Below are 10,501 nucleotides of genomic sequence, written 5' to 3' on the forward strand. Positions count from 1 at the left end.
ATAACGACTGGGTCAAAAGCTATTTTATCCTCGAGATTACATCTTGCTCCTTAAGTCCCACTGATCCCCTAATGAACAATTGGTTTGTGATCCAATCACTAAATCGAGTCCCTCTCAGGCCAATGAGAGGGTGGGGCCCCTTGTTCAAAACCCAGAGTCAGAACTTAAGGGAACAATCTCTCTACTATCGCTAAAAGCGGGTAGGAGTGAATTTCGTCTTACACCTTATGTCCTAGCTATATACCCGGTCTTGCCCCTAAAATGGGGGACTTATTGAGCCGGCGCTATTGAGCCAACCCTCACATATGAAAATCTAAGGATAGTCCCGAATAAATAGAAGTTCATAATTAGCTCAGGATAAAGGTCAAGTTACTTAGGTCATAGCTTTGAAATAGTTAGTCATAAATAGTAAACAATGTTATAAAGTAAGAGTGACTTAATTCTTGGTCCGTTCTTATGCAAACTCATTGCATAGGACGCTTGATAACTTGTATAAATACAAGTTATTTATGCCACCTTATCTAGATATTGCGGCCAAAAGTTAGTAAATATGCACCGTTTGTATGAAGATTAGCTTAGAATTATAATAATTATAAATGATCGCAATTACACCCACTAACGCCATAAAGATGGAAAACAAGCCGAGTTTTACTCTGTTTTGCAAGAAACCAAGTCACCGCTTGCGCTCAAGGCTCTCTGAGAAACTGATCAATGCATTTCTGCCACACTGCGCTCGTCAATCAATAATGAAGAGACGATCACCGCAATGACGGCGCAATGCGACAGTCGATCTAGAGCTAACTTTCAACCGCATGCGGTAATAAAAACAATACCGCATGCGAATTCACGATCAAATATGCAACTGGGCAATGCAAAAGCGGAGGATTGAGACATGTGTACAACTAATGGTTGTGTAGAATTGACGGTCTGATTGCATAACAGAAGGAATAATATCCCTCCATCTTCGAAATTACCATAACCATAAGTGGTGACCATAAGGCTGGAGTCAAAGACCTGCACCTATAAATACCCCATAGATTTCAGAGAAAAATTATGCTACTTGATACGGGGGCTAAGTGCCACTAAAGTGTTAAGAGAAAAGGTTGAGCTGAGTGCTAAAGTGAAGAAATCCAGGAAGAAGACAAGAAAAGACCGAGAGATGAATCTCAGATCTAACATACTGAATACCCGATCGGAAGCTTTGTGCATAGATCTCTGCTACCGGTGGAGCAAGCCTGAGAGGAAAGCTCTTCCTACCATCAAATCCATCCTATCTGGCAAGCAGATCTTCATCAAATCAGTGCCAAGACATTGGCACTTGTTTGTATCTGTTCTATCTCTTTCATCGTTGTATTTCACTTTCTCTTATCTTTTCATTCACACACCATGTATCAAACGCTTAATAGACATATTAAATGTTTCGATAGCTTTCATATACCATTCTCTATCTATTTTCATTCCTCCATTAATCATTTTCTCCATGATGTCTTTTCAATTCTCTGATAGTTAATATGAATCAAACAAGTACTTAATCTGTGTTAAATGTATAAAATGCATTTAGCTAAAGCATGCTAGACGACATCTTCACCTGTGAAAGCAGAAGTGAAGATGCCATTCTGATCTATCGAGATAGGGTTAGAAGAATATGTTAACTAAAGCGAACAGTACTTCCAAACATGGAAGCAACCTTGCGTTTATTACGTTATTTTCTGTTTCACTACAAACATGTGGGAGCGTGGCCGATCACTGAAAGGTGTATGCCAAGAGAAGAGCGGAACAATATTTTTATCTTTCTCTTTCTATTCTGTTCATAAGACTTGTCGCCGCATTCCACGTCTTTGCATAACTTTCACAGCCAGCCTTGACCCCAACATCTTGTAACATGAAGCTTGTATCTTGTATCATCTAGCTGAGGTTTATTGTATTTTATTTTATTATCGCATCTTTACTGCTTTACTTTATTTTATAGCAATTTATATACCTGTACAAACACATTTTTAAAGATTGAAACCTTGGTCGCATATATCATGAACATATCACAATAACCTAAAACAGTCCCTGAGTTCGACCTCAGATCACACCGAGAAACTTGCGGTGGAATTACACTTGGTTCTATCGTAAGGAAACTTGTGACAACGCATGACATATTACGTGAACATCCATAATTAACGCATATCTAGCAGTAGTATCGCATCATTTCGAGCATAGAACATCATCAATCATACCTATCAGTGAAAAGTAAACAAGTTTATGGTACCGTTGTCGGGGACTGGTTAACGGTTTATTGTTTAAGTGTATTTTTGGTATTTTGCAGGACAAATCTCATTGTACTGGCTGTTCAACGTGGAGAGCAGCCTGACGGTTTATGAGTCCTGGTGCTGAACCGGAATTCAAAGCTGACCTTGAGATCGAGCGTACTTTCCGCGCAAGCGCACGTCAGAAACGAATTAGGCGAAAGAAGGCAGCCAACATGGCGGACAACAATGATAATGTGGTACCAGTTGCAAACCAAGGGGATGTTCGACCGACTCAGGATCCTGTCTTCCTGGCGGCTGATCGCAACATCCCAAGGTGTAATTATGTGGCACCCAATTTGTATGATTTTTCGCCTGGAATCTCAAGGCCGACTGTGGAAGAGAATGCGCGTTTCGAGATTAAGTCGGTCATGCTGCAGATGATTCAAAACGCCAGGCAGTTTGGGGGTTTGCAAGGTGAAGACCCACACGCCATCTGACCAGCTTTGTCGAGATGTGCGGCAATTTTTCCCTACCTGGCGTGTCCCCGGAGAATATAAGAATGTATCTGTTCCCTTACACCTTGAGGGAAGAGGCTAAAAGGTGGGCTTACTCATTTGAGCCAAATGAAATCACTTCCTGCGATCAACTGGTAGAACGGTTCATGAAGAAGTTCTTCCCACCTGTCGTCAACGCAAGGCGACGAAAGGATGTGTTGAACTTCGAAGAGATAGAGAATGAGACCCTAAGCACCATCTGGGTGCAATTTAGCAGACTGGTGAAGAGATAGAGAATGAGACCCTGCATATCGGGATCCTCGATTACGTCTTGATGGAAACGTTTTATAATGGCCTGAACAGAGCAACACAGGCTATTGCTGATGCCTCCGCAGAAGGAGGTTTTATGGATAAGACATACACAGAGGCTAAAGTCATCCTCGATCGCATCTCATGGAATATGGATGACTGGATCGACGATGGATATGGAGGCCGAGGCGCCGAGAGAAGGAAAAGAGAAACATCCATTGTCCCTGCGGAGATAATGACCACGTTGGCCACGCAAATGCCCGTGGTGACCTCGATCCTCCAGTCAATAGCAATCAACCAAGGATCCATTGCTCCATAATCAGCACAACCCGCTGCACTGACTTAAGTGGCCGCATTCAGTTGCGTCAATTGTGGAGGGGCTCACGGAGCTAACATGTGCCCATTGAACCTTCAGCAAGTGTGTGTTATCCAGAACAACCCCTTTAGCAACACCTATAATCCAGGCTGGAAGAGCCATCCTAACTTCGGTTGGGGAGGCAATCCCAACCCAGGTGGGCCAGTTAATCATAGAGGGGGCAGTAGAGGGAATCCGCCTTTTCACCACAATCAAGGGCAATCAAGACTGCACAACTGGCAACCATCATCATCTAACAACTCAGGAAGCTCGTTAGAGACGCTGCTGAAGCAATATATGGATAAAAACGATGTAGTGATGCAAGCGCAAGCGTCTTCAATAAAAAAATTTGGAGACCCAAGTGGGCCAGCTGGCCTCTGAGCTAAGAAGTCGAACACCGGGAACATTCCCCAGTAATTCAGAAGCCCCAAGATCTACAGGAAAGGAGCAATGTCCTTAAGACATTGAGCAGGCAAGCCTGATCACCTGCGGAGATGTGGATTGCGATCACTCATGACAACGTAATTTTCGGTCCATATCTCAATGTGGATTGCGATCACTCATGACAACGTAATTTTCGGTCCATATCTCAATACTATGTTTAATGCTTTAATGAATTTCTGTCTCTTTGAATTTTGAATTTTTTCTTCAATTCTTCATTTAATTTTGACTTTTGTAAATTTATTTCCTCATTTATTTATTTGCCTTTAATTTTGTTTTGTCTTTAATTCCTTGACTTTTTCTGTAATTAATGCGTTGAGCTTTAATGGTGAATGATTGAGTAATAAAGAGAGAATTTATTGTCGCAAGTTATAGCACTTGCGTTGATAAAAAAAATTTTAGAATAAAAATAATAAAAAAATTAACAACAGGTATGCAAGGCGACAATGGACGCATCTCATACTAATAAGGAATGCTTTGCGTTCACCGAACTCAACTATATTGAGTTGAGGGGTGTGTTGCGCTTGTATATGTCCTTTGCCCGTCCTTAGCTAAATGCACTATGTTGAGGTATCCTCCAGAAATACGTTGGTTAAGGGGTATGTTGCGGGGATATATGCATTGTTGCCCGTCCTTTGTGAAAGTGAAAGGAAACGCCAACACCTATCGTCTCAACTGAAAGTGAAAGGAAGAGACGCGATGATACGGAGGTGTTTAGCAACATCCTAAGTACCTTGGAGCAAGGAGGTGGACTGCCCGAGGCAGGGGTTGTAAACTAACCACTGCCTACGGAGGAGGAGGTGGTAATAGTGGTGGATGGAGCAGTGGCGGATGGAATAGTGAAGGATGGAGTAGTGGTAGTTGAAGAAGAAGAAACGGGGAATGATGTTCTGGTCCCAGAAACTCAGGAGGTAACTATCATCGCAGAAGCCTATGACAGACCTCCACGAAGAGAAGAATAAGCAATTGCGAGAAAGGAAAGAGAAGAATAAGAGATTGCAATGGAGGAGGTCAAGGAAGGCGAGGTTGCGTTGGAAACCCATGCCATTGCGTTGGAGGAGGTTGCAGGGGATGCGCAACCAGAAGGGGCTGAGAAGAAAAAGAAGAAGAAGAAGAGAAAGGGAAAAAAGGCTGGAGAGGCGGAGTTTTCACATCATCGCAAGGGAAGAAAGAATAAAGAGCAAAAGGATGATGATGAAGATGAAGAGGCCAAGAAGGAGAGGAAGAAGAAGGAGAAAGAAGAAAGAAAGTTGTGCCGGCGTGAAAAAAGGCGCTTGAGAAAAGAAGAGGAAGCGAAACAGAGGGCTACGAGCCCTGATGGAGAATTAACCTCCGTAAGGGAGGATAGGGGGGAAACGACACAGTTAATTGAATCGGCGTAACCCATACTAACGCAAATAGTTGCGATCGATGACAGAGAAGAAGCAGAGGAAACCCCCTTAATGCGGCATCGCAGGGAGAATACGCCGCAAGGGTCCACAATTGACCCTCAGAGATTAATTTTGGCATTGGAAGAGAAAGAGAGAAAAAGAAAAGAAGAGGAAGAGAAGTAAGAAAAGATGGAGAGAGGCAAGCTCGTCATTGAAGAAAGGGATAGAAGAAGAAGATTGGAGTTTGAAGAAATGTGACGCAACAATGAGCTTACCAGACTTAAAGGGATTTGGAAGCGCGAGAAGGAACAACGTCTATTGCTGGCCTCTAAGAAATTCGAAGAGGAATTTTCGAGAGAAGAAAGAGAAGAAGAAGAAAAAGAGAGGAGGAAGAAAGAAGAAAAGGACAGATTATTGGAGGAAGAGAAGAGGAAAAAGCGCGAAGCCAATAAGAAGCACTACAAGAAGAAGGGAAAAGAACTCGCAGAGCACGTGAAAAAAGAGCAGCATAGAGAGCGGGAAAAGAGAGAACGACAAGAAGCCTGCCTTGCATTGGCAAAAGGCAAGGCTATAGCAGAAAGTAGCGAACCCGCGACGGCCAAGAAGCGATCATCAAGGAAAAAGGAGAACGATGATATGTTAATCGAGATGGGCTTCTTTCTTGTGCCGAATCCACTACCTAACCTCATCACGAGTGTAATTGTGGAACATGGGTGGGGCACAATCTGCCAGTGCCCTTCCATCATCGTGCCTCAAGTAGTGCGAAGCTTTTACCGCGGGCGTCTTCATGGAAATAAGGATGCGGTGACCTTTGAAGAAGAAATAGTATCCTTCAGCACAAGGGACCTCAATGAAATTTATCAGATGCAGAACAACCTTGATGCACCAGGGAACAAGATTATTGATGATCCCACAGAAGAACAGATGGATGTTGTGCTAAGGGTACTAACGTAACCGGGCACGAAGTGGTCGGTCTCGCTCAAAGGCATCCGTACCTTGGAGTCCAAGTTCTTGCCACTAGAGGGGAGGCTCTGGGTTTACTTGGTTAAGAAGCGGCTGATCCCAACACGCATGACAGAACAGTATCAAGGGATCGGGTCATGGCCACATACTGCATAGCCCGCAACATTCCTATCGACGTAGGGTAATTGATCACGAGGCAGATCAGAGCATTAGTAGGGCATGTTCGGGGGCAGTACTTCTTCCCATGGATTATTTCAAGTCTATGCTTGACAATGGGTGTAGGCGTTGATGAGGAGCCCATGCAAGAATTCCACGGCCTCATCAACATAAAAATCTTGAGGATGCTCCTCAAAGATTCTCCACACTGCCTGAGCTACCAGCAAAGAGGCCTGCGATCGATTTGAATGCGCCTCAAGAGCCAAGGCCCAAAAGATAGCGAAGAGAAGATAAAGGAAAAGAGAAGGTCCAGGAATCACCAACGCAAAATCTGGAACCTATGGACTCTCTTCCCTTAGTCATCCGGTCTCAAAGCCCTCTGAGCCCGCCAGCGCAAGCCTCTTCCCCCTTACATGAGCATTTTACAAACCTTCTTCTTGTCCCCAACTCTCCTGTTTACCCAGCAGCCCCACCATCACCATTAGCATCATCACCGCAACCCACCATTCCACTGCCGCAAGTTGATGACCCACACGGTTTGGGTGAAGGCACATCTGTACAACCCCAAAACGAAGCTGGCGAGACATCGCAGGCATAACCGTCCATCACCTCCATGGCTACTGAGTTAGCAGAAATGAGAACCCTCTTCTCCCAACAACAACAATTCTTCTCTTAACAACAACACTTCTTCAACCAGCGATTGAGGTAGTAATGGAGTGCATTGATGATATTCAACGCAGTGCTGCCACATCAAGAGAAGCGCTGATCAACATGCAGTGCAACATTTATAAAGTCCATATGCACCAGAGAATGATTGCGGAGCGTAATCAAGAGTACTTCAACTTTCTCATCGCATAACTTCACGATCCAATGGTGCCTCTACATCTCCGACAGCACTTAAATTTTGAAGAAGCGCCTCCTGCACCACCTCAAAATCTGCTAGATCCCCCTGCTCCTCAACCTTAATATTTACACTTTCTTCCAATACGATTTTTTATGCGGCCATTCTTTATTTGTATTCAATTCATTTATTCTTTGTAAGTTAATCAAATTCTTTGACTCTTGTACAGGCAACAATTTTTTTAATACGTTCAATTATACTTATTTGTATACTTTGTTAATATTCAATACAATTAGTACATATTTATTCTACTTTTTGCCCGTGCCTTTTTCTTTATCTTCCTTTGTCAATTTTTGTAATGTTCTCAATCTTTTACTTTTGTGTTCTTCATTACGTTGCTATGATGTTATATATGTTTATACTTAAAAACATTTCCCATACTTAGTAATTTCTTACTAACACTTAGTTAGTTCTTAGTTTAGCAGTACTTTACTTTTTATCTTTCAAAGTTCTGCTCAAACCTTCTTTTTGAAATTTTCTTCTAAGTGTTTATCTAATCTCTCCAAACAACGCAAGAAGACCTTGCTCATCTTTAAATTTGGGGGTGGGGAAGGTCTGAGCAGATGAGATTAAGAATATGTAGTATTTAAGAAAATGCGTCCATTTTCGATCATATAAATATTAAAAAAAAATTACAAATCTTCAATGTCAGCGCAAGGGAAATATTCCCAACCTGATTAGAGTTTAGTTGGGAAAGGAGCCTGCTCGTAGTTGGATATTCGTATGACACCCGTAGGAGCAAGCCAAAATGAAGGTGGGTTTCCAAGAACAACACAGTATGAAAAAAAAAAGACAAAAAAGAAAAAAATAATAATAGAATGCCAGAGACAACTCCTCTGCAATTCATGAGTTAAAGTTGAAATTGGCACACAACCGTAGTTGGATGTTCGCATGACACCCGTGGGAACAAGCCAAAATGAAGGGTGTAACCATGATCAGCAATCTCTAAGTGAATAAATGGCGCAAAATTTTGCTCACCGCATATAGATACATCAAGTTGTTTTGACAAAAAGAGAAAAACATTCTATTTTGAAAAATTAGAAAAGCATTTTTGAGCAGAAATTTGTTATATAGAAGAATAAAGTAGAGCTTTATTAAGAATTAGCAAGGATAGAAGGAAACTGCGATGTCAAGTAATGTGCCTACGTGTAACATTCGGAGCAACTAATCGATGCAAAAATATAGGATAGGAATTGAGCATGATTGCCTAAGTGGAAGATATGCTTGAGGATAAGCATATATCTAAATTTGGGGGTGTGATAACTTGTAGAAATACAAGTTATTTATCCCACCTTATCTAGATCTTGCGGCCAAAAGTTAGTAAATATGCGCCGATTGTATGAAGATTAACTTAGAATTAAAATAATTATTAATGATCACAATTACACCCACTAACGCCATAAAGATGGAAGACAAGATGAGTTTTACTCTGTTTTGCAGGAAACCAAGTCATCGCTTGCGCTCAAAGCTCTCTGAGAAACTGATCAATGCATCTCTATCACATTGCACCCGTCAATCAACAATGAAGAGACGACCACTGCAATGACGGCGCAATGCGACAGTCGATCCAGAGCTAACTTTCAACCGCATGCGGTAATAAAAACAATACCGCATGCGAATTCACAATCAAAAGATGTAACTGGACAATGCAAAAGCGGAGGATTGAGACACGTGTACAACTAACGTTTGTGCAGAATTGACGGTCTGATTTCATAACAGAAGGAATAATATCCCTCCATCTTCGGAATTACCATAACCATTAGTGGAAACCACAAGGTCGGAGTCAAAGACCTGTACCTATAAATTCCCCATACATTTCAGAGAAAAATTATGCTACTTGATACGGGGGCTAAGTGCTACTAAAGTGTTGAGAGAAAAGGCTGAGCTGAGTGCTAAACTGAAGAAATCCAGGAAGAAGACGTGATAAGGCCGAGAGGTGAATCTCAGATCTAACCTGCTGAATACCCGATCGGAAGCTCTGTGCATAGATCTCTGCTACCGGTAGAGCATGCCTGAGAGGGAAGCTCTTCCTACTATCAAATCCATCTTATCTGGCAAGCAGATCTCCATCGAATCAGTGCAAAGACATTGGCACTTGTTTGTATCTGTTCTATCTCTTTCATCGTTGTATTTCACTTTCTCTTATCTTTTCATTCACATATCATGTATCAAATGCTTAATAGACATATTAGCTTTCATATACCATTCTCTGTCTATTTTTGTTCCTCCATTAATCATTTTCTCCATGATGTCTTTTCAATCCCCTGATAGTTAATATGAATCAAACAAGTACTTAATCTATGTTAAAGGTATAAAATGTGTTTAGCTAAGGCATGCTAGACGACATCTTCACCTGTGAAAGTAGAAGTGACGATGTCATTCTGATCTATCGAGAGAGGGTTAGAAGAATGCGTTAACTAAAGCGAGTAGTACTTCCAGACATGGAAGCAACCTTGCGTTCATTACGTTATTCTCTATTTCACTACAGACATGTGGGAGCATGGCCGATCACTGAAAGGTGTACGCCAAGAAAATAGCGGAACAGTATTTCTATCTTCAACGCAATTGAGAACTTGTGCTGTTTATATTATTTATCTGTCTCTTTCTATTCTGTTCATAAGACTTGTCGCCACATTCCACGTCTTTGCATAACTTTCACAGCCAGCCTTGGCTCCAGCATCTTGTAAAATGAAGCCTATATCTTGTATCATCTAGCTTAGGTTTATTGTATTTTATTTAATTATCGCATCTTTACTGCTTTACTTTATTTTATCACAATTTATATACCTATACAAACACATTTTTAAAGATTGAAACCTTGGTCGCATATATCATGAACATATCACAATAACCTAAAACAGTCCCTGAGTACGACCTCGGATCACACCGAGAAACTTGCTGTGGAATTACACTTGGTTCCATCGTAAGAAAACTTGTGACAACGCATGACATACTACGTGAACATCCATAATTAACGCATATCTAGCAGTAGTGTTGCATCATTTCGAGTATAGAACATCATCAATCATACCTATCAGCGAAAAGTCAACAACGCTCCTGCTCTTCATGTCAATACATGAACGAATCAGGATCATTTCGTTTGTAGCACTTTACAACTCTTTGTAACAACTACAGAGTGGGCCACATCCAAGTATTACCAGAATAACGCACCAACCTTATTCGTATACTATAGATCATTTTGACTATTTCCTCGAACCTGATTCGCTCTCACGTCTCTACATAAAGTTCAAGTACTCATGTAATAGTCATGGATC

Source organism: Benincasa hispida, chromosome 8 (assembly GCF_027475165.1).
Source record: "Benincasa hispida cultivar pf3 chromosome 8, pf3_genome.v1.1, whole genome shotgun sequence".
Lineage (NCBI taxonomy): Eukaryota > Viridiplantae > Streptophyta > Magnoliopsida > Cucurbitales > Cucurbitaceae > Benincasa > Benincasa hispida.